The sequence below is a fragment of the Tursiops truncatus genome, chromosome 19, assembly GCF_011762595.2.
Source record: "Tursiops truncatus isolate mTurTru1 chromosome 19, mTurTru1.mat.Y, whole genome shotgun sequence".
Classification (NCBI taxonomy): Eukaryota; Metazoa; Chordata; class Mammalia; order Artiodactyla; family Delphinidae; genus Tursiops; species Tursiops truncatus.
The window spans coordinates 24,677,909-24,702,365 of NC_047052.1; the positions used below are offsets into that span (position 1 = coordinate 24,677,909).

General features: G+C 39.0%; 1 long non-coding RNA gene and 1 pseudogene across 1 annotated transcript in view; one reads left to right on the forward strand and one right to left on the reverse strand.

Annotated features, from left to right (window-relative positions):
• Positions 1–15,453, forward strand: part of LOC101339495 (AP-3 complex subunit beta-2-like) — a 53,363-nt pseudogene extending 37,910 nt beyond the window's left edge.
• The window catches only part of LOC141277130 (uncharacterized), a 105,793-nt gene that overhangs the window by 57,363 nt on the left and 23,973 nt on the right, over positions 1–24,457 (reverse strand). The window lies entirely within an intron of this gene.

Sequence of the window (24,457 nt, forward strand, 5' to 3'; positions counted from 1 at the left end):
TTCATAGAAACTGGAAAAGTGGACACCTCGAGTAAATAAGAGAGGCCCCATGAATCCACTTTGCAGTGATCTTAAGGCAATCCATTGAGTAAGATGCTGAGCATGTGCAATGGTACTATTCCATATACTGAGCAACTGAAATTCACTTATGCATATATGTTTGTAAATGTTGCTTAACTCAGCTAAGCTATTGCATTTGCAACTATTTTGCTACCAGAACTACCACACATACCATTATTCATTCAAGCTATAACTGTGTTTTATCTCCTGTAAAATTATTTAGTTACTACTTCAATGCTGATGTTCAACTTCTTACATATGTAAGATACGTAATAATGAAAACAGTGAGAAATTATTGTGTGCCTATTCTATTTCTGGGACTTGAGACTCATATTATATATGAATACACGTAGAAGCAAAAAAAGCAAAGCAAAACAAAAGAATGAGTGAATAGATAACGTTTGATTCTGCTATTTGCTAGCCATGTTAGCATAAGCACATTAGTCAATGTGCTGAGGCTCAGTATTCCTATTGGGATAATTTCACCTACCTTTATTTTTTAGCGAGGATTAAACTATATCACTTAAATTAGAAACTAAAATTATGAAGAATGGTATTACAATGTGACCCTCACAAAAATCTTGTAAGATAAGTATTATTATCTTTTATTTGCACTTGAAGAACCTGAGGATCACAAATTTAAAATAGCATGTCCAAGCTCAAAGCTGTAAAAATGATACCTGATAAAATGGACCATTTATACCCAGATCTGCCACACACCTTCCATTGCCCTTAAAATAATACTAAATGTTGCAATGAGGTAATATTGAAGATATTTTAATGTAATGTTGAAAAAATGATCTGTAAATTCTATGCGTCTACAGATAAGGAGTAAAAGGAATATGAAGAAAATCTATATGCTGGTGACTCCAAATTTACATTTCTAGCAAGGATCTCTATCCTGAACTTCAGATTTTTATGCAAGTGTTTCCATGACACCTAGGCTTGAATGCCTAATAATCATCGCAAAATTAATATTCCTAATATAGAACTCTGGATCTTACCATCTTCCAACCTCCACCATCTGCTCTAGCATTGTCTTTTTCTATCTCTCTACCTGGAAATTTCATCCCACCAGTTGTTCAAGCCTACACCTGTGAGTTATCTTTGATTCCTCTCACATCCCATATCCAATTACTCAGAAAACTCGCTCAATGTTGTCATCAAAATATGTCAAGAATCCAATCACTCCCTACTTCCTAACTTACCTCTCTACTTCCCTTTAATTTATTCTCAGTACAGAAGTCAGAATGTTTCTCCCATCTCTTTGAAAGAAAAAGCCAAAACCCTTAGAATAATGTGCAAGGCCCTCTATCATCTGAGCACTCTCCCATCACTAACTCTCTAGCCTCAAATCATAGGACTGACCCCTTGGTCACTCCACTCTAACTACACTGGTCTCCTCCGTGTTCCATCAACAGGCGAGGCATGCTCCTACTCAGGGCCAGGCACTGGTTGTTCCCTCTGCCTTGAATACCCTCTTTTCAGTTATGCAGTAAGGTCAAAATTATACCTTCCTCAAGTCTTTGTTCATACTTTCTCACTGATCCTTTCCCTTGCCACCTTATTTAAAATTGCAATCCCTTTACCCATACACACACTCCTTATTCCTCTTCTCTGTCTTATTTTTCTCCATAGTAGCATATGTGTAGGTATGTGTATATAAATATAAATATGAATATAAACATAAATATACACCGGCACATTATAAAGCACACAATATATTATTCTCTGGGGATAGGATAGAACAGGATAGAACATGACATGATACGTATTCTCTTTTTCTCCTTACTAAAATTTAATCTCCAACAGGGCTAAAATTTGTTATCTGTTTTGTTAACTTCTTTATCCACAATGCCTAGAATAATGACGCGAATATTACATGTGTTTAACAATCATTTGTTAAATGAATGAATGAATACACAAGGGAAAAAGATGTTACAATGGTAGAATGATATTTCATTCTCCCTATTTTTCTACTCTTTTATATGAGCAATAATTGTTTGCATTTTAAATGCCATGTTTCGTTACATGATAGAATTTACTTTTGAGTTTCTACCACCATGCTTGTAATATTTCATGTCTCTCTGTTTCCTTGCTTTGACTTTAGGAGCTCTGCTTTTGGCAAGCACTGGAAGAATCTAAAAATGTCCACTGTTTGAAAACAAACATTTAATGATAAATGTAGTAACAGTTAATGGTTTACTAGTAGTGAGAGCAGAACAATCATTCATTGGGGGCGTTTTATAATTAATGGACCATGACTGATTCTGTATTTGTACTCTTTTTTTTTTTTAACCCTCAGAAAAACCCCATGAAATGTCTGTAATTAACAGAGATGGAAACTGAGGTTCAGAGATATTAGATAATTGGCTCAAGATTACAGAACTAGTAACTGTAAAGTTGGAATGTTAATGTTAACAAGTCCTCATCCATATAGTCACTAGCATCTTTATCTCCGAACATTAAAGTACAATACATTGAAGATGATTTGATTTGCACAATACATACTTGTTAACACAACTGACTATTGTACGGATTGAACATAATCAGAAGGATTACAGTTTTCCTATATACTACTACAGCAAAGTTTTTAAAATAATTCATAGTTCTCAAATGAATTCCCCCTTTTTGAGCTAACAATACGTTATTCTTTGTCTGCCTGTATTTTTTTTTTTCCTGCTGCTAAAGGTCTTATCAGATAAGCAAGTGACTCTACACAGCCTGAGTCTCTTTCTAAAGAATGGTCTCACTGCCTTGAAAAGGACTCATAATCACTCTGTTCCCTTTCCTCATATATGTTTGCTGGACTCCTTGGGGAGGCTTTGAAATTCTGACACTTAGTGTAAGTGCAGAGTGTTTGCCAAAAATATTCTTTGTTGGGGAGGCTGAGGACTTTTTTTTATTTACTTATGGACACAGCATATTTTATAGCCTCTCAGAGTGAGGAAATGACAAAAATCGAAGGTAAAATAACTTTAGTTTGTGCAAAAGGAGATGGGGAAACTCTGAGAAAGGAAATTCCTTAAGAATTAATCAAAGTGGCTTAAGAGGAAATGATATTTACTGAACACCTATTATGTGCCAAATCTTGTATAAAGTGCCTATGTACATTTTATATAATGTGTTTGCAACAAATCATTGACGTGGATGTTATCCTGACCTTTTCTTTTAGATAGTGGCATTGATACTAAAAGAGTTGAATATCTTTTTCAAAACCAACTGCCTAAATATGTCTTCATTTTGAAAAACATGAGCTTCTAGATTCAAATACGTAAAAGTCAGGAGAATGCAAAAGGTAAGAATATTGTTTACAGATGTGATTTACTCTTTCCCTCTTTTTTTTTCAAATACTCTGTATTTTTTTCCCTTTACATCCTTGCTCCCCTAGTTATTGTATAGTCATACTATTTATAGGATTCTAGAGGAATAGGAAGCCTTTTGAAAGCAATCCTGGTGAAATCTCCCTCTTGTTGATCAAATAATTATCATTTGCTTAATAATTTGAAACTTTTCATTAAACCTCAATTTATTATGTATATCCTGCCAAAGTTCTCTAAAATGTAAGCTAAGGCCAAGATGGAGTAGCAGGTGCCACATTTGTTGTTTCACTAAGAACAACAACACAAACAGACAACATCTAAGAAGTAACGTTTTCCAACCTTGCACATTAGGCAACCCAGGACAGCGATACCTGAATGAAGTAAACTCTGTGACTGTTCCCCTGGTTATGACCTCATGAGGGCTCCCAGACTGCAGCACTGAGAGGCAAGACCTAGTCACAGCCTAGCAATCTCACTGAACCGAGAAGATGGAGATGGAAGGTTGGGGGATGTGGTGCAAAGCCTAAAATTAAGATCCAGTATGATGTGCTGCTTTCATACCTGGTGAATCCAAAAGGGCCTCAAGTGGTATAACTACAAATTCCCCTTCCAACTCTGCTCTGGTGGATGAGGTCCTCTAGCCAAACAACTTCCCTTATTAGTAAGACCAGGCACAGTTCTTGTTTGTCTTTGAGTAGTGGCTTTCAGTTTCCTGACAGCCCATGGAATTATTAAACACACTAATCACAACCTACCACAATAACTAAGATCACACCCCTTAGTACTACAAAGCCTGTCTCCCATAGCCTCTAGTTGTTCACTCTGTCCCTGAGTGCCACCTCTATATGGTCCATGTGGTGTGCTGTGTCCTCCTCCCCTAGGCTGTGAGTATATGTGACTAATAACATATGCGACTATGGTCGATCTCATTTATCCAGTGTTGGGTGATATGTGTTTGGTTACTTCCATAACTCTAGGGTGGAAATCCCTTCCTCATCAATGGGGTAATTAGGAGGTGATTAAAAGAAGCAGGCCAAGATGTGAAAGGTTTACAGGTCAAAATACTGGAGAGACAGGATCTGCACAGAAATAAAACAATAAAGTTCAGCAGAGCATTTCCTCAAATCTTCATCTCATGACTGACAAACACACATTTAAGGGAAACAACTTGAGGGCAGGGAAAGTATCATGCAATCAGAAAGGAAACAAAACTCTTAATTCACAGCAAATCTAATAGAGTACTTAGAAAACTCAGAATATCTCAGTAGTGGGGCGAAATTAGATGTAGATTAGTCTAATCTAATGCTACTTAACATAGCTTAGAAGCAATCTCAAAAGGATTTCTCAGTAACATAACTGTGCTCCAGAAGGAAGCTCAAGAATATTTATAGACATACAAAAATATTCAGCAGCAACAAAGTTAAAATCACGATGCCTGGCATTCCATCAAAAACTATGAGGTAAGCTAAGAATCAGGAAAGTATGACCCAGGAGGAGAAAAACCAATCAATAGAAACAGACTGAGAAATGACCCAGATAATAGAATTATTAAATAAGGACATTAAAACTGTTACTATTATATTTCTATATTCCAAGATGAAAGGGGAAATATTAAACATAAGTAGAGACATGAATGATATGAAAAATAAATTGAACTTCTAAATGTGAAAACTACAATGTCTGACATGAAACACACTTGTTTGGATTGAAAACAGGGGGTGCTTCAGAAGAAAAGATTGGTGAACTTGAATACACAGCAACAGAATCTACCCAAAATGAAACACGGGGAGTATGAAGACTGTGAAAAAAGTGAATGTATCATCAGTGAGCTGGGGGACAACTTCAAGTGGGCTACCACATGTGTAACTGGAGTCAAAGGAAAACAACTCAGGGCAGGAGGTAGAAAAAAAAAGACTTGAGGAAATAATGGCTGTAATTGTTCTGGATTTGATGAAAACTACAATTCCACAGATCCAAGAAGCTCAACAAATCCCAAGTACAGAAGACAACACAAAAGCTCATCTTAAACTGCTTAAAAACAGCGAGAAAGAGAAAATCTTAAAAGCAGCTGGAGAAAAGTGATATGTTTTGAATAAAAGAATGAAGATAAGAATGATAGATTTCTCATCAGAAGCAATGCAAGTCAGAGGAAAGTGGAGCAACTACTCTACTAAAAGAAAACACTATCAACCTAGAATTGACAACATAGCAAAATAAGCCTTCAAAAATGAAGATGAAATAAAGACTTTCTTAGACATCTAAGGCTAAAAGAATTCATCACCAGCAGACCTGTGCTGCAGTAAATGCTAAAAGGTCCTTCATGCAGAAGGAAAATAATACCAGATAGAAACAGGTAGCTACATAAAGCAATTAAGGACACCAGACATTATAAATATATAATTATAACATACTTTCTCTTCCTTTTAATCTCTTGAATGTGTATAGTAAAAAATAGTAACAATGTCTTGGGAGGTTTATAATATATTTAGAAGCTAAATGCATAACAACAATATTACAAAGGCCAGTAAAGAGGCAAGAGAAGTAAACCACAGCAAGGTCTTATGCTATACATGAAGTCATATAATAATACTTACGTTATAAGTTAAAGACATACAAGAAATGATGGAGACTTGTCAAAAGGACACAGGAGCAAAATGACGGAGCTCCCGTTCGGGGAAAATTTTAGCATCAAAATAAATCATAATTATTTAGATTATAATCTATTTAATAAATTAGGACTCTGAGTCTGTACTGATACAATAAATAGACACAAAATAAATAGTTAAGGAAGAGGAGAAAGCTCTAAATTTCAGGAACCGTTTTCATCAATCATACTCATTGACAGTGTTCTGTAGACCCAGTCTAAATTCCACTTTCTATTATAAATTGGTAAACCAGTTCAAAAAAAATGAAAGACTCCTTAAACTGTACAGACAGCATACTTGATTGAAGGCATGAAATAAAACCTCATTTATCTGTATTTGGAATTTTTCTTGTTATTGCTCTTACTGATTCAGAAACACAATTTTTCATTTGCTTAAACATTTCTTGTCTAAATCTTTTTGTAATCTTCATCAAAATGTCTGCTTTCATGATATGCCTAGTCCAGCTTTTAAATCCAAGGGAAAAAAATCATACGATTTTGATAAATGGACACTCAATTGATTCTCTGAACTTTTAAAATGCAGCTATGTGCTCAACAGTACTACTGAAGTTGATCTATTTGTTTTTATTTTAAATCCAGAAATAACTGCTTATGTGTGAAACCACCACATATGATCTCTTTCTACCTCACAATTGACAGAAATCATATTTATTGTTACCTCTAAATAAATAAAATAAAATTACTACTCTCTCAGGACTAGCTATGGAAATAAGACAGAAAAGCCTTTTTAGAATCTCTTTTTCTTTATATCTGATACCACAAAATATCTGCAAAAAAACGGCATTTCTAGTAAAATATAACAAAAACTTTGGACAATAGAGCCTTATCATATAGGTACATGTAATAAGCCTCAGATATGCATGTTTTGGAAAAAAGAAAAAAATATATCCCAGATAGAAAGTGACAGCAGAACTCTTTCTCCTTCCTTCTTTACATCCTATTTATTGAGTGTCAAATATGTGCTAGTAACTGTTCTAGGTTCAAAATGTAAACTCCTTACAGTCAAGCTTCATATGCTGACCACCACTGTCTCACCTCCAATGATGTTTTATTGCCTGAATTAAATATAGGTTATCTTTCTTTAAATAAAACTGTAAAAATTGCTAAAGTGTACTCTAGGTGTTAAGACTAATACTTAATAAATAATAGTATTATTAAAATAATTAAGAATGACTTTTGATAGAGGTTTTAATAAATACAATTTCTGGGATTTATTTACAGACAGCTATTAGACATAACTTTGAAAATTATCTTCAGATAATAAGAAAAGTCAATGAGATTCTTAGAAAGGATGTGCAGTAATCTTCATTCCCTTAGGAAAAGAAATTACCTGGTTTTCTCCCTAGATATATTTTCAGATGAAATTGCAGAGGATAAAGACATATTATTTTCTGAACCAAGAAGCTGAGCATTTTCGAGTTTAAAATTTATTATTGATGGCTGTCACAAAACAACTTTGTAATGATATGATAGATAAAGAGAAAAAGAACATTTACATTTCTTTAGTTTGTTTTTTTGACTGTAAAATCTTTTAATCTCTCCTCCCTCGACAACAACAAAAATGCATATCTAATTCTCAGTATTTTAAAGTGTTTTTTAACAGATTGAATGAACAAGACAGTTAACTTAGTCACAACAGTCAATAAAATCCTAGAAAAAATATATTGAATTTTTCCAGATGAAATCATCATTGACCTTCTGATAAGCCTCACCTTGCTCCTGAAAATATAAGCCTTCTAAGCCAAAAATATTATTTGATGTATTTGGTTATTATCTAGTGAATATGCTATCAAAATGTTAACATTACAATTTAAAATAACAACACCCCAAAAATAACTAATCCAAAAACTTCATGCTGTTTACCACAATGTTCATTGCAGCACTATTTATAATAGCCAGGAGACGGAAACAACCTAGGTGTCCATCGACAGATGAATGGATAAAGAAGGTGTGGCATATATATACAATGAAATATTACTCAGCCATAAAAAGAAACGAAATTGAGTCATCTGTAGTGAGGTGGATGGAACCCAGAGACTGCCATAGAGTGAAGTAAGTCAGAAAGACAAAAACAAATACCATATGCTAACACATATATATAGAATCTAAAAAAAAAAAACAGTTCTAATGAACCTAGGAGCAGGACAGAAATAAAGACACAGACACAGAGAACGGACTTGAGGACCTGGGAAGGGGGAAGGGTAAGCTGGGACGAAGTGAGACCGTGAGAGAATAGCACTGACATATATACACTACCAAATGAATGTAAAATAGATAGCTAGTGGGAAGCAGCCACATAGCACAGGGAGATCAGCTCCGTGCTCTGTGTCCCCCTAGAGGGGTGGGATAGGGAGGGTGGGAGGGAGACGCAAGAGGGAAGGGATATGGGGATATATGTATACATATAGCTGATTCACTTTGTCATACAGCAGAAACTAACACAACATTGTAAAGCAATTATACTCCAATAAAGATGTTTAAAAAAAAAAAAAAAGAACTTCATGCTGGACTCCAGGATGATTTCAAAAGGGAGTAAAGTTAAAAATAAAGCAGCAAATAAAAGGAAGAGTGTTTAAATAACAAACTCCATAGAATCAATGAAGATGTATAAAAGAGATTAGAAAATCAAAATTTTGAAAAGGTACTTGTCCATTATTTCATAATCCAAGTTATGAACAGTATGCTAGGTTCTGGGGCCTAGCAAATTCTTTATTTGTTTATTTTGTTAATAGTAGCATACATTTCTAAAATTCTCATGCATTCAGAGATTTCTACTAAGATTATGATATGCATGCAAACAATTTGATATACCCAGAGAGTGAAGCCCCAAATCTAGCCTTCCCAGCCAACTGAACAATGGAAGGGGGAAGGGAGAAGACAGATGTACCCCTGAAGGCCAGGGTAGAACAGATGATAAACATACTTTAAACAAAGAATTGTAGGACAACACTTGCATGATATAGTCCTAAGACTGTGCTTTCAATAATGAAGATGGAATCATCCATCTCAACTATTTGTCGGTGTGATTACCAAACTAGCATCTCACTGAGCTTTGGTTAGGCTGTGTGGACTAAATACTTGAGCATGGAAATTACTGTATGTATGTATGTATTCAGCCTGGGATGAAGAGTTAGGTAAGACATCTACATTTGAGTAGTTATTGATTAAACTTAAATACAAAATTCTTAGAAATAATCCTGTCCAGGTTCTGGAATGAATAAATTGTCTCTATTCTAATCTGGTCTTTCTTCTTCTTTTCAATGTGTTCCAAAGTATTGTGCTGCCCTGGTGTGCCCTACAACTGGTTTCTTTCATGTTTCTGAATCCTTACTAGCATTACTTAGGCCTGATCTTACAATTGATCAAAATATTCAAGTTTGAAGTGTTTATCAATTGCTACCCATGTCTGCTTTACCAGTACACTTCACCACCACCGCTACAGATATTTTTCTCTCTATTCTAGTGATTTGCAACCCTGCTTACACATGAGAATCAGATGGAGAGCTTCTAAAACTAATATTGCCTGAGCCCCATCTCAGGCCATTAAATCAGAATCTATGAGAGTGGGGCTCCACTATGTCTTTTTAAAAGCTCCCTCGGCAGTTATGATGTGCAGCCAAGGTTCAGACCTGCTGCTTTAACCTGAATGCCATACTCAGTGTCTTCTCTCCCTCTCTCTCCCCACCCCATGCTACAGTGATCACGCTGTTTATATTTTACTCTTCAGCTGTCAACTGTCACTTGCTAGGTAAATTCCAGCTAAGAAAAGAGTGTCCCACTGTGATGAAGAAACACATAGGTATCACGATGTCACGGTATATATGTGTATGTAACATCACCTCTGTCAAGGTGTTTTGTTTTCTAACAATTTACTAATCTATTCCTATACCCCAGACATTCATCTATCCATACATTGTACATAATTGTGGGTCATTCAGAGATTCTGTACTTCAGACAAGAACTACCCCACCTCCTTACAGGTGACACATGGAAAAAAAAAGCTCTCTTCCAAAAATGCTCACAGGAAATTTCTATAGATATTTTCTCGAAACAGGCTTAAATGGGGACACTATCATAATGGGAGAGAATTCTGCCTAATATACATACACCTTAAGGAGTAGAGAATCTTTCATTGTAATCCTCTCACCTTTTCTATCAAAAAATAGTTTTTGTGATAGGGCTATTTCTTGTTATAATATTGTTATTATTAGGCTAGAGACAAGTAAAATATTTTAAAATGTATTAACATTACTGCCAACTTTAAAAATATACACTCAAGATGTACTTGAAAATGTGCCAACTGTAAAACAAAACCAAAGCAACTTGAAAGAAATTTTGAAATAAATAACACTGACAGAAAACTGTGATAATAATAAAGGCCACTTTGACTAACCCCCAGTTCTAGTACCCATCCCTGGGTGTAGCCAGAGTGTGCATGTTTTTCAAAAAAATTTTCCTATGCATTTACAAATATATACACACATATTGTTGCTGTATTTAGAACACATTGTTTTAAAACTCTTCCTCATTTGCTACTTGTGATTTCTTTCAGGTCAGCGCCAAGATGCTGAGAAGCCCTGTGCCTTTGGACCGTTCTAGAGCTCATTGTTGGAGCGTTAAAACATGCCAAAGCCCACAAACCAAGCATAAGTTGAGACGACACCCCAAAGGGATTCAGCAAAATTCATCACCACTTTACTTCTTTAGGTAACGCCTGAATGTGCTTAATGGGACATGGATTATTATGGTGACGGGAGGGCAGGTATCCATGGTGAGGAGACAAGAAAATAACTTCAAAGAAAATTCTTTGGAGCTAGAACTAGAACATCACATTGATGGTCCCATTGTGTTGTTTTGCAAGATTACCTGGCCAAGACCACACCCCAACTTCTAGATATTACTCTAGAGAGGACGGATTACGTGCCTGAGCGATTACGAGGGGGCAGGAAAGGTGGAACAAGTGATATTCCTCAGGGCAGTTTCTCAGTCTGTGGTCAATGAACCACCTAGACATAAAGAACAGCTGATGCTTGTTTAAAATGCGTAGGCCCTGGGCTTCCCTGGTGGCGCAGTGGTTGGGAGTCTGCCTGCCGATGCAGGGGACGCGGGTTAGTGCCCCGGTCCGGGGGGATCCCGCGTGCCGTGGAGCGGCTGGGCCCGTGAGCCATGGCCGCTGAGCCTGCACATCCGGAGCCTGTGCTCCGCAACGGGAGAGGCCGCAGTGGTGACAGGCCCGCGTATCGCAAAAAAAAAAAAAAAAAAAATGCGTAGGGTTCTCACTCTCATTTCAGACTCCCAGCCTCCAGCACCGTCCTGGCTTCAGAACGCCACCGTAGAAAAACCCAGAACTCACCTACTCCCACAGACACGCTGAATCCGCAGCTATATACATAACAACTTCCGGAGGGAGGGGAACGACACCTAAAAACGGAGTCTGAGTGACTCCTACACCTCCAGCCAATGAGGCAAGGCCCCCCGTCGAAGAGGCCACCAGAGTCTGAGGCACAATTGCTCCATAAACCCCACGTGCGGTGGCGCAACCCACACCCTGAGGGAACTCGAAATCCATGGTCCTCCCTAAGGAGAAAAGGGTTTGGACCCCAGCTTTTAAGACCTGCACCTGAGAGACAAGCTCCCAAAACATCTAGTTTTCAAAACCAAGGGGGCCCCCATCCTCAAGACCCTGAGAAAAAACACTTAAACGGCTCGGAGGCCACTCACCCGCTGCAGGGCTCAGCGCACAGGTGGCACCTCCAGAAGTGCCCGGAATTTATGTGAATGAGGCTCCTTTGTTCATCTTAAAGCCTAGCCTGAGGGACAGGCGTCTCTTTAACACAGTCTAGAGGCCTGAGGGCTTGCGGCGCCGTCGTCCAGCGCTCCCTCAATAGAGCTCCGGCCCGCCTGGCGCCATCTTCCTGTTAACTCTAGGCTCCGCCCCTTCTCCCTCCTCCCAGGTACCACCCGTTCCGTTCCGTATTGTCTACTACGTACTGTCCATCACGTATTGTTCATCGTATATGCGCATCAAATTTTTTCCACTCTAAGATCTTCAGTAGTTAGCATGTTGACTATCAGCCATATTAAACCTCAAAAAAATGACCTCCTCTTATTGGACTCGGAGTTTTAACGCTTCATCCACGGTGCCGAAAACTATTAACATTCTTGTTAAATCTAAAGAGACTGAAAAAAAGATTTAAATATTTATAAAAATCATTAGGAAATGTTGTCTGTAGGTTCTGCTGGGGGAACCTAGTGTACTGGGTATTTTAATTCTACGTGTGGGAATCGTGTAAATGTGGAATTAGCACAGGTCCTTCCCATTTTTCTGGTTCACTTGATCCTCTAGGAGAGACCCACAGAACGTTATCCACGAGGTTTCACAGACTTGTAGGAATGGATCCATTTGTTCTTGCCACCTTGAGAAAGGCTGGGCTTTATGACACGCAGCCTCTTATTTCCCTTCGTCAGCGCTGAGTGTGATTCCTGGGACCTGAGGCCCTCCTGGCTCCCTCGGCTTCCTCCAGTCCAGCCCTGCCCATTGCTCTCTGTGTCGACCACCAGCAAGTTTTCTTTTTCTTTTTCTTTTTCTTGGCTGCGCAACTTGTGAGATCTTAGTTCCCAGCATGGGACTGAACCCCAGCCCTCGGCAGTGAAAGCACAGAGTCCTAATGACTGGACCGCCAGGGAATTCCCAAACTGCCAGCAGCTTTTGATTCAAGAAGCTTTCTTTAAGGGAGGAGCTATTTCTCCTAAATGCAAATTGTTACACTGTAAGTTGTTAAATAAAATATTTTGTGCTCTCAAAAAAAAAAAAAAGGCTTCTCCAGGACTCTGAGTGTATCACACCCCCTCCAACCTCCACACCCTAGTTCACCTACCCCCGCACTGACACCAGTCCTGTCCTTCTCCCACTGATATCCTCTACCTACTGGTGCCCTCCTCCCACTTATCCTTCCCTCCCTCCTATTTGGCCCACCTCCCTTCTCCCCCTACCTGCTGCCCCTTGCTCCAACTGAGGGGCCCAAGTACCTCTGACCCATTCTCTCCCTGCAGTGAGGTGCAGTACATGGTGCTCCAGAATGTGGCCACCATGTCCACTATGCCCAGACATGTTTGAGCCCTCCTAGAAGACTTTCTACATCAGGCCCATCAACCCCACCCAGATAAGATCCTGAAGCTAGAAGCACCGACCAACCTGGCAAATGAGACTAACATCCATAACTTTCCTACGGGAATGCCAGACCTACATTCACAGCACAGACAGGGATTTTGTGGCAGCCACGGTCCAAGCCACTAGACGCTGGGCAACTAACATAGGCTGAGTGGGTGACATCTGCTGCAATGACCTGGTGCAGCTACTGTCCCACTGTGATGAGCTCGTGGTCACAGAGTCAGTGGTCATCATGAAGAAGCTGCTGCAGATAGACCCAGCACAACATGAGATCATCAAACACTGGGCAAAGATCAGAAAACATCCAGGTGGCCATGGTGTGAGCCAGCATCCTGTGGCTCTTCAGTGAGTACTGTGAGCATGTCCCTAGGATTGCATCTGACGTCCTGAGAAAAACAGCCAAGTCCTTCACAGCAGAGGAGGACATCTTCAACCTGCAGGTCATCAACCTGGTTGGCCAAGCTTTACCTGACCAACTCTAAGTAGACCAAACTGCTGAGCATGTATGTACTGAGTCTGGCGGTGTACAACAAGAACTGTGATATCAGAAACCAGGCGCACTTCACCCAGCAATTTATGGTCCCTTTGGAGCAGTGTGGGGCCCTCAGCTGCCATGCCAAGCACTCTTCCTGGCACCCAAACCACTCCCAGTCTTGGAATTATTCTTCAAAGACCAGGATCACTTACAGATGGGCTCACTGTCTCATCTGCTCAATGCCAAGGCCACAGGCTACCAGGAACTCACAGACTGGCCAGAGGAAACCCCGGATCCATCTTTGTACAACTTGGAGATATGTGAATGGACCACATGATCAAATCAGGAGGAGAAGAAGAAGAAGGAGGAGGAGGAAGAGGAGGAGGAGGAGGAGAGGAGGGGGAGGGGGAGGGGAAGGGGAGGGGAGGGGAAGGGGAGGGGAAGGGGAGGGGAGGGGAAGGGGAGGGGAGGGGAAGGGGAGGGGAAGGGGAGGGGAAGGGGAGGGGGAGGGGAGGGAGGGGAGGGGAAGGGAGGGGGAGGAAGAGGAAGAAGAAGAAGGAGAAACCTTTCTACTTAGCCTCTGAGGGGGACTCAGAGCTCACAGTCTACAGGCAGCGACCACCAGTTTGAGAGTGAATCATACAGTAAGAGCAGCAGCAATAGCAGCTCCAGGGAGTCTAGCAGTGAGTTCAAAAATGAAGACCAGGATGAGGATGAGGGGAAGGGGAAGAGCAGCGAGAGTGATCAGAGTGAGGAGGAAGGTGAGAATAAGGTGAAGAGGAAGAAAGTGCTCAGGCTCCTTCTCAGATGACAACAGTGATTCCATTAATAGTTCATCAAAGTCTGAGAGGCAGCAGGGTCTGAGGAAGAGCAGATGGAACCTGCCTCCTAGAGGAAAACCAAAAAACAAACAAAAAACCAGTGGCAAAAGTGCCCCTGCAGCCAAGGAGATCTCCCTGCTCAATCTAGAGGACTTCACCCCTCCCAATATCCAGCCTGTCTCTCCTCCCAGCGTTGTGTCTAGCAGTCTGGCTGCTGACCTACAGGGCCTGACACAGACTCTGCCCCCGCCGTGCCCTCACTCCCGATTCCAGTATTGGGTGTTGGGAGGCAGGAGCTGCTGCACCTTTTAGCTGGTGAGGGGCTATCTGTGGGCTACATCTTCAGCAGCCAGCCTTTCTCCCGGGACTCCCACGTAGTGGCTGTGCACATTTACTTCTTCAACAGCTCTGATACCCCTGTCAAGGGCCTTCATGTGAGCATGCCCTGAACTTCCTGCTGGCATTAACATCCTAAAATCGAGCCCTAAGTACTCAGAGAATCTGCCACTGCTGTCATGGACATTAATTTCTGTGACTCAACCTAGGTGGCCAGGCTTCCAGCTGTGAACAAAACCCAAGAGTTCTATGTCTCCATCCGGCCACTGGGGAACTGATGGCTCTGTGTTCATGAGTGAGAATGAGTTCAGGAACAGGGAAAGCTGACAGGCATGAATGAGATCACAGAGGAGCTCAAGCTGCCAGACACCTGTCAGAGTAACAATGTTGTGGTGCAGAAAGTGACTGCCATTGCCAACCTGGGCTGTGTCCCTTGTGGGGCCTATGGTGGGTACAGGTTTGCAGGAAGGACACTGACCAGTGGGAGACTGGTCCCACTGACCCTGGAATGCCCCATCCACTGGAGCTGCCCAGCTGACAGTCAACAGTGAGAAGATGGTGATGTGCTGGTGAAGGACATGGTGCAGGCTCTGATGCAATGACTCCCAAGTGCTGTGACCTCTTTGGACCCCACCTGTCCCTCCCTCATGAAACCTGGGCTGTTAGCCCCTCTCTCTCTCTCTTTATTTCTTTGTCTCTCTCTTTTTCTCTCTCTCTCTCATATCAGACTCCTCATGCCAGATAGCATCCAGGGGGTCCTCTCTCTGGTCATTACCAGGCACCCCTCTCTTTTCCCTCCCCATGGGTTCCTTAGTGACCTGTGCAGAAGGGAACAGCAGGTTCTTCCTTCAGTCTTCCTATTTTTCTGTAGCTATTATTGTAGCAAAATCTCAATAGAATGTCTTCTCCTTAATAGATGTCATAAAGCACATTATATATATTACATATATGATGGACATTAACTAGACTTATTGTGGTGATCATTTTACAATATATGCAAATATCAAATCATTACCGTTGTACACCTGAAACTAATATAATGTCATATGTCAATTATACCTCAATAACAAGCAAATAAATAAATAGTGTCTTTCTGGACTGTAGTCCAAGAACATTGAATCAGGATATCTAGATATGAGCCTAGGAGCCTTCATTTAAAAAGTGTCTGACAATTTTAAAGCATAGTCGAGTTTAAACCTGTAAACTTGACTGTAAGGTATGCCCTAGACACCTCTTGTTTTAGCAGTGTCCTCTTCTCTGCCCTGGGCTCTTCCACATGGGACCAGCCCTTCAGAAAGAACCTTGGTAAACTGCAATTGAGGTACCAGAGGAAACTACCAAAGAGCAAGAGAACTGAGATCTCTGGAGCCTGTACATTCTACGGTAGCTAGCTTACAACAGTTAACCAAATGAGTACCTACTAAGACACAGTCCAAGGGAGGCAATTCTGGAAACTCAAAGAAAAGTGGAATTTCTGACCTTAAAGAGTTTACAGTCTGATAGGAGACAAATCTGCACATTAAAAGTATGTGAGGAGAATAGAAAATCTAATCATCCTAATTACTTGGGTAATTGTTTTAACTTTTACATCTATTTTGACTACAGACAGAAAGTCTGAATAGAGTCTTCTAACCCCTAGTCTAGGATTTTCCATTAAATATCCTAATGCATTACTATAATATAGTCTAGACTTTCTAGTCTCTTGCTTAGAAATTTCTTTTGATTTATTCTATGTATAAACCATAATATATTCTGGAATTTTAAGGTATGTATAGTTTCAAATATCCTGGATTATTTTCTCAAATTATCAAAACATTTCAGAAATTCCATCACTTTTGCACTCAAAAATAATACAAGACAGCTATTTTTTTTTCATTCATTCATTCATTGATTGTAAGTCATAAATTGAGAGTCATGTATATCTTAGGATACTAAAGATGATTAAAACTTGGTGACTGTTCTCATGGACCACAGCCTCAGAGAAGGCAGATGTATAAATGCCCATGAGCCTTAATTTTGGGGGAAAAAATCTATCTATCTATCTATCTATCTATGTAAAATCACCTTGGAGAATATATCTTATCCCCTGTGCTTGGCAGATAATGATAATTTTAGAATGCACTAGAAGATGAAATTACTGTACAAAAAGTAGTTCTCTCTAAGTTGGGTGGAGAGTGAGCGCACATTTTAAGCCAGCAGGGATATGGGCAGGTGACAGATAAGGCAAGGAATCTTATTTTAGCAATGGAGAGGTAAAGAACCTATAATGATCTATTCAGTGAAAGGAATGTGCTCCTTAAATAATCACTATGTGACATGCTTTTTCCATTTGATAACTAGATTAACTGTGACACAATAGGATTTAGAGCATGGGTGAGGGAAGGAAGAAGAGCTCTCAACACAGAATGGAAATAGGGCTACAGCACAGGGTTGCCTGGCCCCCAAAACTACAGATATGTCACTGTGAATGGAAGCACCCATCAAAGAATTTTCAGCGTGGAATCCTGGGATGCCTTCATTTGTTACCCAGACTTCTCCTAGCTATGGCAGGAGCCTCAGATGCTAATTGCCACCACAAGTTCCTAGATTTACACACTGAACACTATGACATAATCCTGGAGGAGTACAAGGAGATTGGGGAAGACAGATCTCTTCAGTCCTGCTGTGAGAGTAGAGATAAGCAAACCCAAAGCGAACCTGACAACTTTCCCTTTAATTGATTTAAATTAGGAATTTCTCCAACTTCCAAACTGTTTTCTAATTAAGTTCGATATGAATGATGGCCCATATTGCAGATGGCTGAAAGGTGAGTTTTCTAAAATAATAACGAAGCCAGAATGTGATCTAGTTTTCTGGAGGAGTAATCCATGCTATTCAGATGACATCTTTCAACATTTTGGGGAGGTGGTGGTGATTAGCTTATTTTAGGTTTTTAATAAAATGATAAATCCCCCTCAAAAATCCTACCAAACTCTAAGTCTCATCTTAAAAATAATTTTAATGAGATTTATTTTTATTCATTTTAAAAATTGATATGTGCTCATGAGAAAATATTTAGGATATAGAAAGTAGAAAAATAGGAAAAAAACGAGTACCCAGAATGACAGATATAGTCACTGATAAAAATTAAAATTTTCAGTATACTTTTCTCATAGTTTATAGTTTAAACTGTAAATAATTTTGATATCATATTAAATAGTGTACATATAAAATATATATCTTTTCATGTAATATAAAACAAAAGTTTCCATGATATTACAATATTTTACAAAGATGAATTTAATCCTCACATAGTATTTCTTCATATAAAGCATGCCATAATTTATTTGTCGACGCCTCTTTTTTCAGTTTAAAGTGTCATTTCCAAGTATTCAATATTTTGAATAAGGCTATACAATGTATCAATGTGGACATTTTAACTTTTTACTGTTTTTGGTGTTTTTAGTTTGTTGACCTCTCAGGGTTTATTTACAGAAGTAGGATTATGTATTAAGGGTTGGTTATAAAAATATTTAAGAGTTTGATATATTGGGGGACATTTTCTGATAAGATCTCCCCAATTTTTGCCTCACCATCAGGGTAAAACTGCCCATTTACTGCAAACATTCTCATATTAAATGTTCTGTTATTTTTACATGTGCTCATTTGTCTCTAACACTGAAGCTGGAGAGGTAGAATATTTCTATATGTACTTTTCAATCAGTATTTCTTCTTCTCTTATACATTGTCTATTCAAATTTGTTTTACATGAAAACAATGTTGTCAATTCCTTATTTGTAAAGGATACAATTGGGTTATGGATAGATTTTCAATAAAAATGTACATGAAAACTCAATCTTCTGTAGTTAGGCCACTCAGAAAAGTTCAGTAAAATCATCTCAAACAGCAGGAACGCCCTCCAACACACACACACAGACCCACACTGTCAGGGAGGGGAAAATTTTCCCCTCTATTCCTCTTGAGTTCTTATGGCTGGACTAATCATAAAATTGACCAAGACAGATTAACAGGAGAAAAAGAAATTAATTTTAACTTGGGCACATAGAGGTCTCATAGAAATAGGACCTAAGGAATGGCCAAAGAAGGCAGCTTTTATACTTTTAAGACAAAGAAACAAATTTGTGAGGAATTAACAGGACAAATAAACAGGCTTTGAGTGATTAACTAGTGCAGAATCTAAACAGAGTTTGGGTTTGGAGTAGCAAATTAAAGAAATAACAAGGTTTGTTTACCGCGGCTTCTCAGCCCGAATGAATTTTCTTTCTTTTTTTTTAACTTTTTACTTTATATTGGAGTATAGTTGATTAAGAATGTTGTGTTAGTTTCAGGTGTACCACAAAGTGATTCAGTTATACATATACATGTATCTATTCTTTTTCAAATTCTTTTCCCAATTAGATTGTTATAGAATATTGAGCAGAGTTTCCTGTGGTAGGTCCTTGTTGGTTATATATTTTATTTTTTATTATTTATTTATTTTTTACTGGAATATAGTTGCTTTACAATGTTGTGTTAGTTTCCGCTGTACAATGAAGTGAATCAGCTACGTGTATACATATATCCCCTCCCTCTTGAACCTCCCTCCCACCCCCGCCCCCCATCCCACCTCTCTAGGTCATCACAGAGCACCAAGCTGAGCTCCCTGTGCTAATACAGCAGGTTCCCACTAGCTATGTATTTTACACATGGTAGCATATATATGTCAATCCTGATCTCCCAATTCGTCGAACCCTCTCCGTCCCCACCAGGTCCGCATGTCCATTTTCTACATCTGTGTCTCTATTACTGCCCTGCAAATAGGTTCATCTGTACCATTTTTCTAGATTCCACATATATGCGTTAATATATGATATTATTTTTCTCTTTCTGACTTATTTCACTCTGTATGACAGACCCTAGGTCTATCCACATCTCTACAAAGACCCAATTTCATTTCTTTTTATGGCTGAGTAATATTCCATTGTATACATGTACCACATCTTCTTTAACCATTCCTCTATCGATGAACATTTAGATTGTTTCCATGTCCTGGCTATTGTAAATAGTGCTGTAATGAACATTGGGGTACATGTGTCTTTTTGAATTATGGTTTTCTCAGGGTATACACCCAGTAGTGGGATTGCTGGATCATATGGTAGTTCTAGTTTTAGTTTTCTAATGAATGTCCATACTGTTCTCCATAGTGCTTGTATCAATTTATATTCCCACCAAGAGTGCAAGAGGTTTCCCTTTTCTCCACACCCTCTCCAGCAGTTATTGTTTGTAGATTTTTTGATGATGGCCAGTCTGCAGTATGAGGTGATACCTCATTGTAGTTTTGATTTGCATTTCTCTAATAATTAGTGATGTTGAACATCTTTTCATGTGCCTCTTGGTTAAATATACCAGTGTGCACATGTCAATCCCAAACTCCCTAAATATCCCTCCTCCCCACCTCCTCCCCACTGGTAACCATAAGTCCATTGTCTAAGTCTGTGAGTTTGTTTCTGTTTTGTAAATAAGTTCACCTGTATCATTTTTTTTAGATTCCACATATAACTGATATCATACAATATTTCTCTTTCTCTGTCTGACTTACTTCCCTCAGTATCACAGTCTCTAGGTCCATCCATGTTGCTGCAAATGGCATTATTTCATTTTTTTAATGGCTGAGTAATATTCCATTGTATATATGGAGAACACTATGGAGGTTCCTTAAGAAGCTAAAAATAGAGCTACCATATGATCCTGCAATCCCACTTCTGGGCATATACCAGGAGAAAAACATGGTCTGAAAGGATAACTGCACCCCAGTATTCATTGCAGTGTTGTTTACAATAGCCAAGATATGGAAACAGCCTATATGTCCATCGACAGAAGAATTGATAAAGAAGATGTGGTACATATATACAATGGAATATTACTCAACTGACTGAATTTTCTATCTCTTGTGATAAGGGTGTCCTTCCAGGAGGGCACCTTTCACATGAGAGGTTTATTTCCTGCTTTCAGGGAGACAGAGAGGAGGGTCAAAGTGTCACTCTTGCCTTGGCTGTTTCTTAAGTAACTTTACTTCAAAATAATCAACATGTCATTAAGGCATATTTTGGGGTGGTCTGCACTGGGCCCCAACAACACTCACCCTCCTACCCCTATCCCCTATACTTCTTTCCCCCTTAAATAACCTACACATCATGTTCCATATAGCATTCAGGAAGAGTGGAGCCCGACAGCCTCCCAGCAGTGTGCAGGTTGATTCTGAGGTATGTAACAAAGAGGAATTATCTCCTGGGCTCCTCCTTCCCATTCTTCTCCAGGCATCACTAAACACACACTAGTGGCAAGGGAACAATTTGACTGCACCATTCAGAGGTGCTGATTTCCTCTTGAAAAGTGCTGAGATTAGAGAAGTTGGTTGGATTCTCCAGGAGGGGAAGAAAGGTTTAGGAAGCTATAAAAACCGCTCACAGGGCTTCCCTGGTGGCGCAGTGGTTGAGAGTCCACCTGCCAATGCAGGGGACACGGGTTCGTGCCCCGGTCCGGGAAGATCCCACATGCTGCGCAGTGGCTGTGCCGGTGAGCCGTGGCCACTGAACCTGCGCGTCAGGAGCCTGTGCTCCGCAACGGGAGAGGCCACAACAGTGAGAGGCCCGCGTACTGAAAAAAAAAAAAAAAAAACCCGCTCACATATAAAACCTCTGGTTAGGGAAATATTTATACTTCACAGTGAGTTCATCCAAGAAAAATAAATATATAACTACACAAATTATTTTCTTCACAAGGGAGAATACTGAAAATTCAATGAAATCAGTTTTGCACACGCTTCATATCTCTCTGCACTAACTCTTTATTATGATAATTTTCTACCGTGGTTTCAAAGGTTTTAGCTTTATTGTTTCTGCAACTAAGATGACTGGCCACTAATAAAAATATCTAAAATAACAGATATTCCTTTATGCGTCAATGCACATGTTCATACCTAGCTAATATAAAAGGGAATTTACTCTTGGGTAGTGCTATATAAAGTGCATTTATCTAGCAAAAAAAAAAAAAAAAATCGTTTTCTTAGCCAATTGCTCTATAAAATTTGAGATGTACTTCAGAGGTGAAGGGGGGAATTAAAATAATTCAATAAGAAAATTATACCTGAAAGTTCTATTTTTTGGTTCATACTAAAATGAAAATATAAAACTCAAAATAAATTTGAACGATGAATATAACATGAATCATTAGTAATAATAATATTTTCCCTGCTAGAAAATAAGTAAATGGGATTCATTTCTCATTCCATTTTTCTTTCAAGCTTCTCTCCTAAAGGTATTGCTTCCACAAGGGATATTTGTTTTCATTTATTTTTAACCTTCTGACCTTAGTTTCCTTGATCGAAAAATAATGTTACTATTTCCTGTGCCACTACACCTTTGTGAGGATTATGAGAGAATTATACGTAAATTAAATACCAAATGCCTAGCATTTGATAGGTACTCTTTAAAATATTTTTCTATCAGGTTGCCTTTTTATTAAGTATTATAAATTATATATGGCATAATTCATAATTTTTCAGTCTTATTTATAGTTGGGCCAATGAGTACCATCTACCATTTTAGTACTTAAGAGAAAATGGCAAAACCCAAGAAAGACAGTCTCCAGTTTGAAAGCTTAAAGAAATGGATTGATTCATTTTCCTCAACAATGTCCCTCTTTTTAGAGAGGATCAATACAGTGAGATGCAGAAAAGAATCTCTCTTCTGATCACTGATAAAAGGAAACATTAGCTGTACTTTAAACACACCTCGCTAGCAGAGAAAATAGTGAATGACGTTGTAGTATCCATAGTAAAGGAACAAAATGGAATGTTGATGCAGAAGGACCTCTTAAGGGTGACTCACAAATCATGCTTTTGTTAGGTGTCTATGTGACTGTGAAACTGTCAGGATTTGTTTAGCTAATGACTCTAACTTTTTAAAATTTTAACCATGGCTCTTTTGCTGCATTTCAAAGGAGTCATAATGTTCCTTCTATTATCTGTTTCTTGTGCTTGAAAAGATGATCTTACATGAATATTTCTTATCATTTAACAACATAAGGACATTTAGTCAACTCTCTGACCCACCAGCCTCTACTAGTTGAGCTATAGGTTCTTGTTCTAGCAGACTACATCTGTCCTCTTTTCTTTTACTTGGATTTCTAGACTTCTTCCAGGATAAGTAAAGCACACAGGTACTGAGGATGTGAACTTGAGGTGAAGAGGAGGAAATGCCATTGGTCATTTTGAGGGAAATGGTAAAATTATTGAAATTGTTGAACATTTATAGACACTGTGCTAAGAAATTTAGTGCATTACCTTATTCAATATCCATTAAAGTGTTCCAAGATAGTAATTATTTTTATATCCATTATGCAGATGAGGAAACTGAGTATAAACAAGGTTAGTAACTTATTCAATGTATACAACCAGTATGTTTTCAATAAACACTGGCTATTCTTGAAAGTAATGGCATGAGACAGCTTTGTAAAGTTCCATGAAACAACCTGTTAGGTTCTTGGGCAACAAAACTCAGGAAATTCATTAACTTGCCTAAGTTCATGTAGCTAAGTAAGTGACATAAATACATTTGACCACAAATCTATAAATTTGATCTAAAATCTATTCCACAGTTCTTGACTCTATAATGTGTTTTTTAATGGTATTTGTCTGTTAATGGGAATTATAAATGATACAAACAAATAATAAAACTTGGTTCTTCCCCCATATGATCAGAGCCTATCAGGAGAAATAAATTTGATATTAGAAAACATCTAAAGTATAATATATATAATGATAATGCTCACCTGATAAGAACAACAGAGAACTATGAGATGAGGTGAGAGAGGAGAGGTTTGAAAAGCCTGGATGAGAAATAAATAGTCCGCTAGCCACTTTCTAAAGTGAGATTAGGTAAGAAGATCTTTAAGCAATTATGAAATCAAAGTCAGAGAATTGATCATACAACCATTCAAGAAGAAAGATGCTATTAATTTGGTAATACAATGCAACTATAATAGTTTGGTCTCCATCTACAAAGATATTTGAATACTATTGATAGCGACTTCTTTTTTTTGGTTGCACCGTGAAGCTTGTGGGATCTCAGTTCCCTGACCAGGGATTGAACCCGGGCCACGGCAGTGAAAGCTCGGAATCCTAACCACTAGGCCACCAGGGAACTCCCAATAGTGACTTCTGAAATTTACTTTAGGTTTAATATCTTTAAAAAATAGTTTGCCTGAGCTTCCCTGGTGGAGCAGGAGTTAAGAATCCGCCTGCCAATGGCAGGGGACACGGGTTCAAGCCCTGGTCCGGGAAGACCCCACATGCTGCGGACCAAATAAGCCTATGCGTCACAACTACTGAGCCTGCGCTCTAGAGCCCAGGAGCCACAACTACTGAAGCCTGCACACCTAGAGCCCGTGCTCCGCAACAAGAGAAGCCACTGCAAGGAGAAGCCCGTGCACCGCAATGAAGAGTAGCTCCTGCATCCCTCAACTAGAGAAAGCCCGCGCGTGGCAACGAAGACCCAACACAGCCAAAGATAAATAAATAAAATAAATAAATTTATTTTAAAAAATGGTTTGCCTGAGAAATTTTGG